At 52.1% G+C, this 10,000-nt stretch overlaps 3 non-coding genes across 3 annotated transcripts in view; all 3 read left to right on the top strand.

Annotated features, from left to right (window-relative positions):
- The first annotated feature begins 5,833 nt into the window (after positions 1-5,833).
- LOC126323714 (small subunit ribosomal RNA) lies at positions 5,834-7,726 on the top strand. The gene has a single exon (XR_007559652.1). It is a non-coding gene; the product is annotated as a small subunit ribosomal RNA (ribosomal RNA).
- Positions 7,727-8,088: 362 nt separating this feature from the next.
- LOC126323705 (5.8S ribosomal RNA) lies at positions 8,089-8,243 on the top strand. The gene has a single exon (XR_007559643.1). It is a non-coding gene; the product is annotated as a 5.8S ribosomal RNA (ribosomal RNA).
- A 188-nt stretch (positions 8,244-8,431) lies between these two features.
- Positions 8,432-10,000, top strand: part of LOC126323707 (large subunit ribosomal RNA) — a 4,222-nt gene continuing 2,653 nt past the window's right edge. The window contains exon 1 of the ribosomal RNA XR_007559645.1: positions 8,432-10,000. This exon is cut by the window's right edge and continues 2,653 nt beyond it. This is a non-coding gene — a ribosomal RNA (large subunit ribosomal RNA).

Raw genomic sequence — 10,000 nt, 5'->3', positions numbered from 1 at the left:
GAATGTCCCTATACGTGCTGTAAGACTGGGCACACAACGTGAATCGCACGTCAGCCAGACACTCGAACATGCACCACTCTCGGCCTGCAACGGAGACACACAATACGTAAACATCTGGAATGCGACAATGTCGAGTGCATCCTCTCTGCCACATTGCACCGTCGACACTATGATAACCAGAGCAGTAGGTCCACCTATAAAAGCACAATACCCCACTCCTCCGACAACTACCATTGCTCAGATAAATCAACACCACCAACACACATCCTACACAGAGGGGCACCAAATATCATCCCCCGCCCTCGTGTTATACCACATGAAAAATTGCAGAAGTGAGAGACACACATCCGCCAGCCTCTTGCTACAAGCATCGAACCGACGTGACGTATCTGACGGTGACTCAGGCATCCGTGTACTGCCACCACTATCCACCCCCCCCCCTCTCTCTCTGCCCCCTTCCCACACAATACCAAATTTAACCAACTTTATCGCTTAACCTAACTGTGGCTGTACCAGTTTATCGCTTAACCTAACTGTGGCTGTACCAGTTTATCGCTTAACCTAACTGTGGCTGTACCAGTTTATCGCTTAACCTAACTGTGGCTGTACCAGTTTATCGCTTAACCTAACTGTGGCTGTACCAGTTTATCGCTTAACCTAACTGTGGCTGTACCAGTTTATCGCTTAACCTAACTGTGGCTGTACCAGTTTATCGCTTAACCTAACTGTGGCTGTACCAGTTTATCGCTTAACCTAACTGTGGCTGTACCAGTTTATCGCTTAACCTAACTGTGGCTGTACCAGTTTATCGCTTAACCTAACTGTGGCTGTACCAGTTTATCGCTTAACCTAACTGTGGCTGTACCAGTTTATCGCTTAACCTAACTGTGGCTGTACCAGTTTATCGCTTAACCTAACTGTGGCTGTACCAGTTTATCGCTTAACCTAACTGTGGCTGTACCAGTTTATCGCTTAACCTAACTGTGGCTGTACCAGTTTATCGCTTAACCTAACTGTGGCTGTACCAGTTTATCGCTTAACCTAACTGTGGCTGTACCAGTTTATCGCTTAACCTAACTGTGGCTGTACCAGTTTATCGCTTAACCTAACTGTGGCTGTACCAGTTTATCGCTTAACCTAACTGTGGCTGTACCAGATTATCGCTTAACCTAACTGTGGCTGTACCAGATTATCGCTTAACCTAACTGTGGCTGTACCAGTTTATCGCTTAACCTAACTGTGGCTGTACCAGTTTATCGCTTAACCTAACTGTGGCTGTACCAGATTATCGCTTAACCTAACTGTGGCTGTACCAGATTATCGCTTAACCTAACTGTGGCTGTACCAGTTTATCGCTTAACCTAACTGTGGCTGTACCAGTTTATCGCTTAACCTAACTGTGGCTGTACCAGTTTATCGCTTAACCTAACTGTGGCTGTACCAGTTTATCGCTTAACCTAACTGTGGCTGTACCAGTTTATCGCTTAACCTAACTGTGGCTGTACCAGTTTATCGCTTAACCTAACTGTGGCTGTACCAGTTTATCGCTTAACCTAACTGTGGCTGTACCAGTTTATCGCTTAACCTAACTGTGGCTGTACCAGTTTATCGCTTAACCTAACTGTGGCTGTACCAGTTTATCGCTTAACCTAACTGTGGCTGTACCAGATTATCGCTTAACCTAACTGTGGCTGTACCAGATTATCGCTTAACCTAACTGTGGCTGTACCAGATTATCGCTTAACCTAACTGTGGCTGTACCAGATTATCGCTTAACCTAACTGTGGCTGTACCAGATTATCGCTTAACCTAACTCAATTTGTCCCTTAACCTAACTCAATTTGTCCCTTAACCTAACTCAATTTGTCCCTTAACCTAACTCAATTTGTCCCTTAACCTAACTCAATTTGTCCCTTAACCTAACTCAATTTGTCCCTTAACCTAACTCAATTTGTCCCTTAACCTAACTCAATTTGTCCCTTAACCTAACTCAATTTGTCCCTTAACCTAACTCAATTTGTCCCTTAACCTAACTCAATTTGTCCCTTAACCTAACTCAAGTTGTCCCTTAACCTAACTCAAGTTGTCCCTTAACCTAACTCAAGTTGTCCCTTAACCTAACTCAAGTTGTCCCTTAACCTAACTCAAGTTGTCCCTTAACCTAACTCAAGTTGTCCCTTAACCTAACTCAAGTTGTCCCTTAACCTAACTCAAGTTGTCCCTTAACCTAACTCAAGTTGTCCCTTAACCTAACTCAAGTTGTCCCTTAACCTAACTCAAGTTGTCCCTTAACCTAACTCAAGTTGTCCCTTAACCTAACTCAAGTTGTCCCTTAACCTAACTCAAGTTGTCCCTTAACCTAACTCAAGTTGTCCCTTAACCTAACTCAAGTTGTCCCTTAACCTAACTCAAGTTGTCCCTTAACCTAACTCAAGTTGTCCCTTAACCTAACTCAAGTTGTCCCTTAACCTAACTCAAGTTGTCCCTTAACCTAACTCAAGTTGTCCCTTAACCTAACTCAAGTTGTCCCTTAACCTAACTCAATTTGTCCCTTAACCTAACCCACGTTGTCCCTTAACCTAACTCAAGTTGTCCCTTAACCTAACTCAAGTTGTCCCTTAACCTAACTCAAGTTGTCCCTTAACCTAACTCAAGTTGTCCCTTAACCTAACTCAAGTTGTCCCTTAACCTAACTCAAGTTGTCCCTTAACCTAACTCAAGTTGTCCCTTAACCTAACTCAAGTTGTCCCTTAACCTAACTCAAGTTGTCCCTTAACCTAACTCAAGTTGTCCCTTAACCTAACTCAAGTTGTCCCTTAACCTAACTCAAGTTGTCCCTTAACCTAACTCAAGTTGTCCCTTAACCTAACTCAAGTTGTCCCTTAACCTAACTCAAGTTGTCCCTTAACCTAACTCAAGTTGTCCCTTAACCTAACTCAAGTTGTCCCTTAACCTAACTCAAGTTGTCCCTTAACCTAACTCAAGTTGTCCCTTAACCTAACTCAAGTTGTCCCTTAACCTAACTCAAGTTGTCCCTTAACCTAACTCAATTTGTCCCTTAACCTAACTCAATTTGTCCCTTAACCTAACTCAATTTGTCCCTTAACCTAACTCAATTTGTCCCTTAACCTAACTCAAGTTGTCCCTTAACCTAACTCAATTTGTCCCTTAACCTAACTCAATTTGTCCCTTAACCTAACTCAATTTGTCCCTTAACCTAACTCAATTTGTCCCTTAACCTAACTCAAGTTGTCCCTTAACCTAACTCAAGTTGTCCCTTAACCTAACCCACGTTGTCCCTTAACCTAACCCACGTTGTCCCTTAACCTAACCGACGTTGTCCCTTAACCTAACCGACGTTGTCCCTTAACCTAACCGACGTTGTCCCTTAACCTAACCGACGTTGTCCCTTAACCTAACCGACGTTGTCCCTTAACCTAACCGACGTTGTCCCTTAACCTAACCGACGTTGTCCCTTAACCTAACCCACGTTGTCCCTTAACCTAACCCACGTTGTCCCTTAACCTAACCCACGTTGTCCCTTAACCTAACCCACGTTGTCCCTTAACCTAACCCACGTTGTCCCTTAACCTAACCCACGTTGTCCCTTAACCTAACCCACGTTGTCCCTTAACCTAACCCACGTTGTCCCTTAACCTAACCCACGTTGTCCCTTAACCTAACCCACGTTGTCCCTTAACCTAACCCACGTTGTCCCTTAACCTAACCCACGTTGTCCCTTAACCTAACCCACGTTGTCCCTTAACCTAACCCACGTTGTCCCTTAACCTAACCCACGTTGTCCCTTAACCTAACCCACGTTGTCCCTTAACCTAACCCACGTTGTCCCTTAACCTAACCCACGTTGTCCCTTAACCTAACCCACGTTGTCCCTTAACCTAACCCACGTTGTCCCTTAACCTAACCCACGTTGTCCCTTAACCTAACCCACGTTGTCCCTTAACCTAACCCACGTTGTCCCTTAACCTAACCCACGTTGTCCCTTTGCCTAACATAGTTCACTGCTCGGAATCTCTGGTGTCGTTGTTATCCTCATGTAGATGTCTTGCGAGTGTTGCTTACTTTCCACATATTCCTGCTATCCACTGTCAATTGTACTGCAATAGGACTATATCGCCGACCCCCCCCCCTCCCCCCCCTCTGTCCCCCTCTGTCCCCCTCTTTGTGTCTCTGTCCTCTCAAGCTGGTCGGTCTGGCGTTTGAGTGTTAAATGAGCCTCGCAGCTGTTCAGTTGCATTCAGATGTCGACGCCCTCAGTGTACGTCGTGGTATGGTCTGTGTCCATTGTCCGCTGATGTCGTACGCGTAACCCACACGCTGTACCGATCATCGGTCGTTACGTACAGAGTGAAGTAGTGTGATACGTGTGACCGTACGCTGGCTGTGCCCAACGGTGTCGAATCTCAATTTCCATATGTTGTGCTTGATGCTACTTGTCTCGTCTCCCAATAACAGCTAGGTTGCACTGTGGTACGCCGTAGAGGCGTGTGGGAGGAACGTACGAACGCATTGTATGTCACCCTGGGTCGCTGGGGGTGGTGGTGCGGTGAGTCAGGTCAGGTCAGGTCAGCGTGAGCCGTCTGATGTAGTGACGCGTGTATTCCGACTTTGTCGTATTGCCTCACACAAAGTGCTACCCTGGTGGACCGCGTTCCATATCTGGGACATGCCGCAGATGCCGGTTGACAGTGGATCGCGGAAGGTACATCGCATACGTGCGCGGGCCACCTTCCACGTGTTCTCTTCTGCACATGTCGCAGTGTGTATGTGGTCTGATGTAGCGTGTCGTGACACATGACATCCTGGCATGCAAGAATTGTTGAATTCGCAAATGTAGGTGGACATCTACGTTTACTGCCCAAGATACGCAAATGAACTGGAAATCCGTTGTTGAGCGGTTGTTCACGCTGGAGGTGAATCTGTGATGGCGACGATCGGTACAGCTATTAACCGGTTGTTTCAGCGGTACCCGCCACATCCACACGCGTGACTAGGCCCATGTGGGTATGAAGCGATACGCGGCGGTGGCTTGGTGGGACTGTTCCCGGCCGGTGAAGGGGGGCCGCCCGGCGTGTTGGCCGCGCGCTGCGTGGGCGCACGCGCAACAGGCGGCTGGTGGGGGGCGCCGAGTGGCAGGAGCGCCAGCCGACGGGCCCGGCAGGCGGCGCAGCTACGCTGCGGCGCACCCTGCACGCGGCGCCTGGCGGCCAAAGTTGGTTCAGCCGAGCCCGGTGCGAAGCGCGGTGGACATCTGCAGTGTGCTGGTCTGATTGAGGACTGTGTGCGTTGAGGATGCGCCGCCGCCTGGCACTCGGCGCCGCGACGCCGTCTGCTGCTCGGTCGCCCCAGCGGTTCTCGCAGGTGGTTTGTATCGCAGTTGTGCGGACGTGTTGGCGCGTGCGCTGTGCTGGGAGAGTTCGCTTCTGCACCCAAGTGGGGCTTTGCCCTTGTGTGGCGCTGGCGTTGGAGCTGCCGGTCACCATAGGTGGCGCGTGTTGTCTCCCGCCGGCAATGCCACGACAGCACGCTCCCGGGCCTCTGTCGGCAGCGGCAAGCTCAGTTGGGAGCAAGGGTGTTCGCACTAAAACCGTCTACTCGCCTAACTCCGGGCGATTGCGCCTCTCTCGAAACCGACCAAGTACCTAGGACGGCGCTGCGCGCCGCCGGGACCTGAGAGGGTTTCGAGGTGTATCGTGCAGGGGAGCTCGGCCTCCTCCTGTTTGCAGAATAATTGAGCGGACGCTTGCGTGTTCGCGCGGGCCCCCGGGACACACTCCCGGGCGGCCGGCTGCTCAGCTCTAGTTGACGCAGCTCCCTGGTTGATCCTGCCAGTAGTCATATGCTTGTCTCAAAGATTAAGCCATGCATGTCTCAGTACAAGCCGCATTAAGGTGAAACCGCGAATGGCTCATTAAATCAGTTATGGTTCCTTAGATCGTACCCACGTTACTTGGATAACTGTGGTAATTCTAGAGCTAATACATGCAAACAGAGTCCCGACCAGAGATGGAAGGGACGCTTTTATTAGATCAAAACCAATCGGATTGGCTTGTCTGGTCCGTTTGCCTTGGTGACTCTGAATAACTTTGGGCTGATCGCACGGTCCTCGTACCGGCGACGCATCTTTCAAATGTCTGCCTTATCAACTGTCGATGGTAGGTTCTGCGCCTACCATGGTTGTAACGGGTAACGGGGAATCAGGGTTCGATTCCGGAGAGGGAGCCTGAGAAACGGCTACCACATCCAAGGAAGGCAGCAGGCGCGCAAATTACCCACTCCCGGCACGGGGAGGTAGTGACGAAAAATAACGATACGGGACTCATCCGAGGCCCCGTAATCGGAATGAGTACACTTTAAATCCTTTAACGAGTATCTATTGGAGGGCAAGTCTGGTGCCAGCAGCCGCGGTAATTCCAGCTCCAATAGCGTATATTAAAGTTGTTGCGGTTAAAAAGCTCGTAGTTGGATTTGTGTCCCACGCTGTTGGTTCACCGCCCGTCGGTGTTTAACTGGCATGTATCGTGGGACGTCCTGCCGGTGGGGCGAGCCGAAGGGGTGCTTTCGCGTCCCGAGGCGGACCCCGTTTAAATCCTACCAGGGTGCTCTTTGTTGAGTGTCTCGGTGGGCCGGCACGTTTACTTTGAACAAATTAGAGTGCTTAAAGCAGGCAAGCCCGCCTGAATACTGTGTGCATGGAATAATGGAATAGGACCTCGGTTCTATTTTGTTGGTTTTCGGAACCCGAGGTAATGATTAATAGGGACAGGCGGGGGCATTCGTATTGCGACGTTAGAGGTGAAATTCTTGGATCGTCGCAAGACGAACAGAAGCGGAAGCATTTGCCAAGTATGTTTTCATTAATCAAGAACGAAAGTTAGAGGTTCGAAGGCGATCAGATACCGCCCTAGTTCTAACCATAAACGATGCCAGCCAGCGATCCGCCGCAGTTCCTCCGATGACTCGGCGGGCAGCCTCCGGGAAACCAAAGCTTTTGGGTTCCGGGGGAAGTATGGTTGCAAAGCTGAAACTTAAAGGAATTGACGGAAGGGCACCACCAGGAGTGGAGCCTGCGGCTTAATTTGACTCAACACGGGAAACCTCACCAGGCCCGGACACCGGAAGGATTGACAGATTGATAGCTCTTTCTTGATTCGGTGGGTGGTGGTGCATGGCCGTTCTTAGTTGGTGGAGCGATTTGTCTGGTTAATTCCGATAACGAACGAGACTCTAGCCTGCTAACTAGTCGCGTGACATCCTTCGTGCTGTCAGCGATTACTTTTCTTCTTAGAGGGACAGGCGGCTTCTAGCCGCACGAGATTGAGCAATAACAGGTCTGTGATGCCCTTAGATGTTCTGGGCCGCACGCGCGCTACACTGAAGGAATCAGCGTGTCTTCCTAGGCCGAAAGGTCGGGGTAACCCGCTGAACCTCCTTCGTGCTAGGGATTGGGGCTTGCAATTGTTCCCCATGAACGAGGAATTCCCAGTAAGCGCGAGTCATAAGCTCGCGTTGATTACGTCCCTGCCCTTTGTACACACCGCCCGTCGCTACTACCGATTGAATGATTTAGTGAGGTCTTCGGACTGGTACGCGGCATCGACTCTGTCGTTGCCGATGCTACCGGAAAGATGACCAAACTTGATCATTTAGAGGAAGTAAAAGTCGTAACAAGGTTTCCGTAGGTGAACCTGCGGAAGGATCATTACCGACTAGACTGCATGTCTTTCGATGTGCGTGTCGTGTCGCGCAACACGCTACCTGTACGGCAGTGGCCGTGCGCCGCGTGCGGAACCACGCGTGCCTCTCAAAACTAGCGGAAGTGTTGTTGTTGTGTGGTACGAGCGCTGAAGCTCTGGAGCGGCTGGCCTGCGGTACCTGGCGCCTGGCGCCGGTTTTGAATGACGTTCGCCCGAGTGCCTGTCCGCTCCGGTGTGGAGCCGTACGACGCCCATCGGCTGTGAGGCCGTTGGACACAAAAAAAATAGTGGAACAGGGGCCGTCAGACGCCTCAGTCCCGCAAATGCTACTGTCTTGAAAGAGACAGTGGGAGACTGAAAAGGAAAAGATCACCCAGGACGGTGGATCACTCGGCTCGTGGGTCGATGAAGAACGCAGCAAATTGCGCGTCGACATGTGAACTGCAGGACACATGAACATCGACGTTTCGAACGCACATTGCGGTCCATGGATTCCGTTCCCGGGCCACGTCTGGCTGAGGGTCGGCTACGTATACTGAAGCGCGCGGCGTTTGTCCCGCTTCGGAGACGTGGGAGTGTCGTGGTCGCCTGTGTGGCCGGCCGCGTCTCCTTAAACGTGCGATGCGCGCCCGTCGCCTGGCGGTTCGCATACCGGTACTTTCTCGGTAGCGTGCACAGCCGGCTGGCGGTGTGGCGTGCGACACCTCGTACAACGACCTCAGAGCAGGCGAGACTACCCGCTGAATTTAAGCATATTACTAAGCGGAGGAAAAGAAACTAACAAGGATTCCCCCAGTAGCGGCGAGCGAACAGGGAAGAGTCCAGCACCGAACCCCGCAGGCTGCCGCCTGTCGTGGCATGTGGTGTTTGGGAGGGTCCACTACCCCGACGCCTCGCGCCGAGCCCAAGTCCAACTTGAATGAGGCCACGGCCCGTAGAGGGTGCCAGGCCCGTAGCGGCCGGTGCGAGCGTCGGCGGGACCTCTCCTTCGAGTCGGGTTGCTTGAGAGTGCAGCTCCAAGTGGGTGGTAAACTCCATCTGAGACTAAATATGACCACGAGACCGATAGCGAACAAGTACCGTGAGGGAAAGTTGAAAAGAACTTTGAAGAGAGAGTTCAAAAGTACGTGAAACCGTTCTGGGGTAAACGTGAGAAGTCCGAAAGGTCGAACGGGTGAGATTCACGCCCATCCGGCCACTGGCCCCCGCCCTCGGCAGATGGGGCCGGCCGCCCGCGCGGAGCAATCCGCGGCGGGGTCGTGTCCGGTTGCCTTTCCACTCGCCGCGGGGTGGGGCCGTTCCGGTGTGCGGTGGGCCGCACTTCTCCCCTAGTAGGACGTCGCGACCCGCTGGGTGCCGGCCTACGGCCCGGGTGCGCAGCCTGTCCTTCCGCGGGCCTCGGTTCGCGTCTGTTGGGCAGAGCCCCGGTGTCCTGGCTGGCTGCTCGGCGGTATATCTGGAGGAGTCGATTCGCCCCTTTGGGCGCTCGGGCTCCCGGCAAGCGCGCGCGGTTCTTCCCGGATGACGGACCTACCTGGCCCGGCCCCGGACCCGCGCCGCTGTTGGCTCGGGATGCTCTCGGGCGGAATAATCGCTCCCGTCAGCGGCGCTTCAGCTTTGGACAATTTCACGACCCGTCTTGAAACACGGACCAAGGAGTCTAACATGTGCGCGAGTCATTGGGCTGTACGAAACCTAAAGGCGTAATGAAAGTGAAGGTCTCGCCTTGCGCGGGCCGAGGGAGGATGGGGCTTCCCCGCCCTTCACGGGGCGGCGGCCTCCGCACTCCCGGGGCGTCTCGTCCTCATTGCGAGGTGAGGCGCACCTAGAGCGTACACGTTGGGACCCGAAAGATGGTGAACTATGCCTGGCCAGGACGAAGTCAGGGGAAACCCTGATGGAGGTCCGTAGCGATTCTGACGTGCAAATCGATCGTCGGAGCTGGGTATAGGGGCGAAAGACTAATCGAACCATCTAGTAGCTGGTTCCCTCCGAAGTTTCCCTCAGGATAGCTGGTGCTCGTACGAGTCTCATCCGGTAAAGCGAATGATTAGAGGCCTTGGGGCCGAAACGACCTCAACCTATTCTCAAACTTTAAATGGGTGAGATCTCCGGCTTGCTTGATATGCTGAAGCCGCGAGCAAACGACTCGGATCGGAGTGCCAAGTGGGCCACTTTTGGTAAGCAGAACTGGCGCTGTGGGATGAACCAAACGCCGAGTTAAGGCGCCCGAATCGACGCTCATGGGAAACCATGAAAGGCGTTGGTTGCTTAAGACAGCA

The sequence above is a fragment of the Schistocerca gregaria genome, unplaced genomic scaffold, assembly GCF_023897955.1.
Source record: "Schistocerca gregaria isolate iqSchGreg1 unplaced genomic scaffold, iqSchGreg1.2 ptg000866l, whole genome shotgun sequence".
In the NCBI taxonomy this organism is placed as follows: Eukaryota; Metazoa; Arthropoda; class Insecta; order Orthoptera; family Acrididae; genus Schistocerca; species Schistocerca gregaria.
Note: the sequence above shows the minus strand (reverse complement) of the source record. Positions and strands in the feature narration are given on the sequence as shown.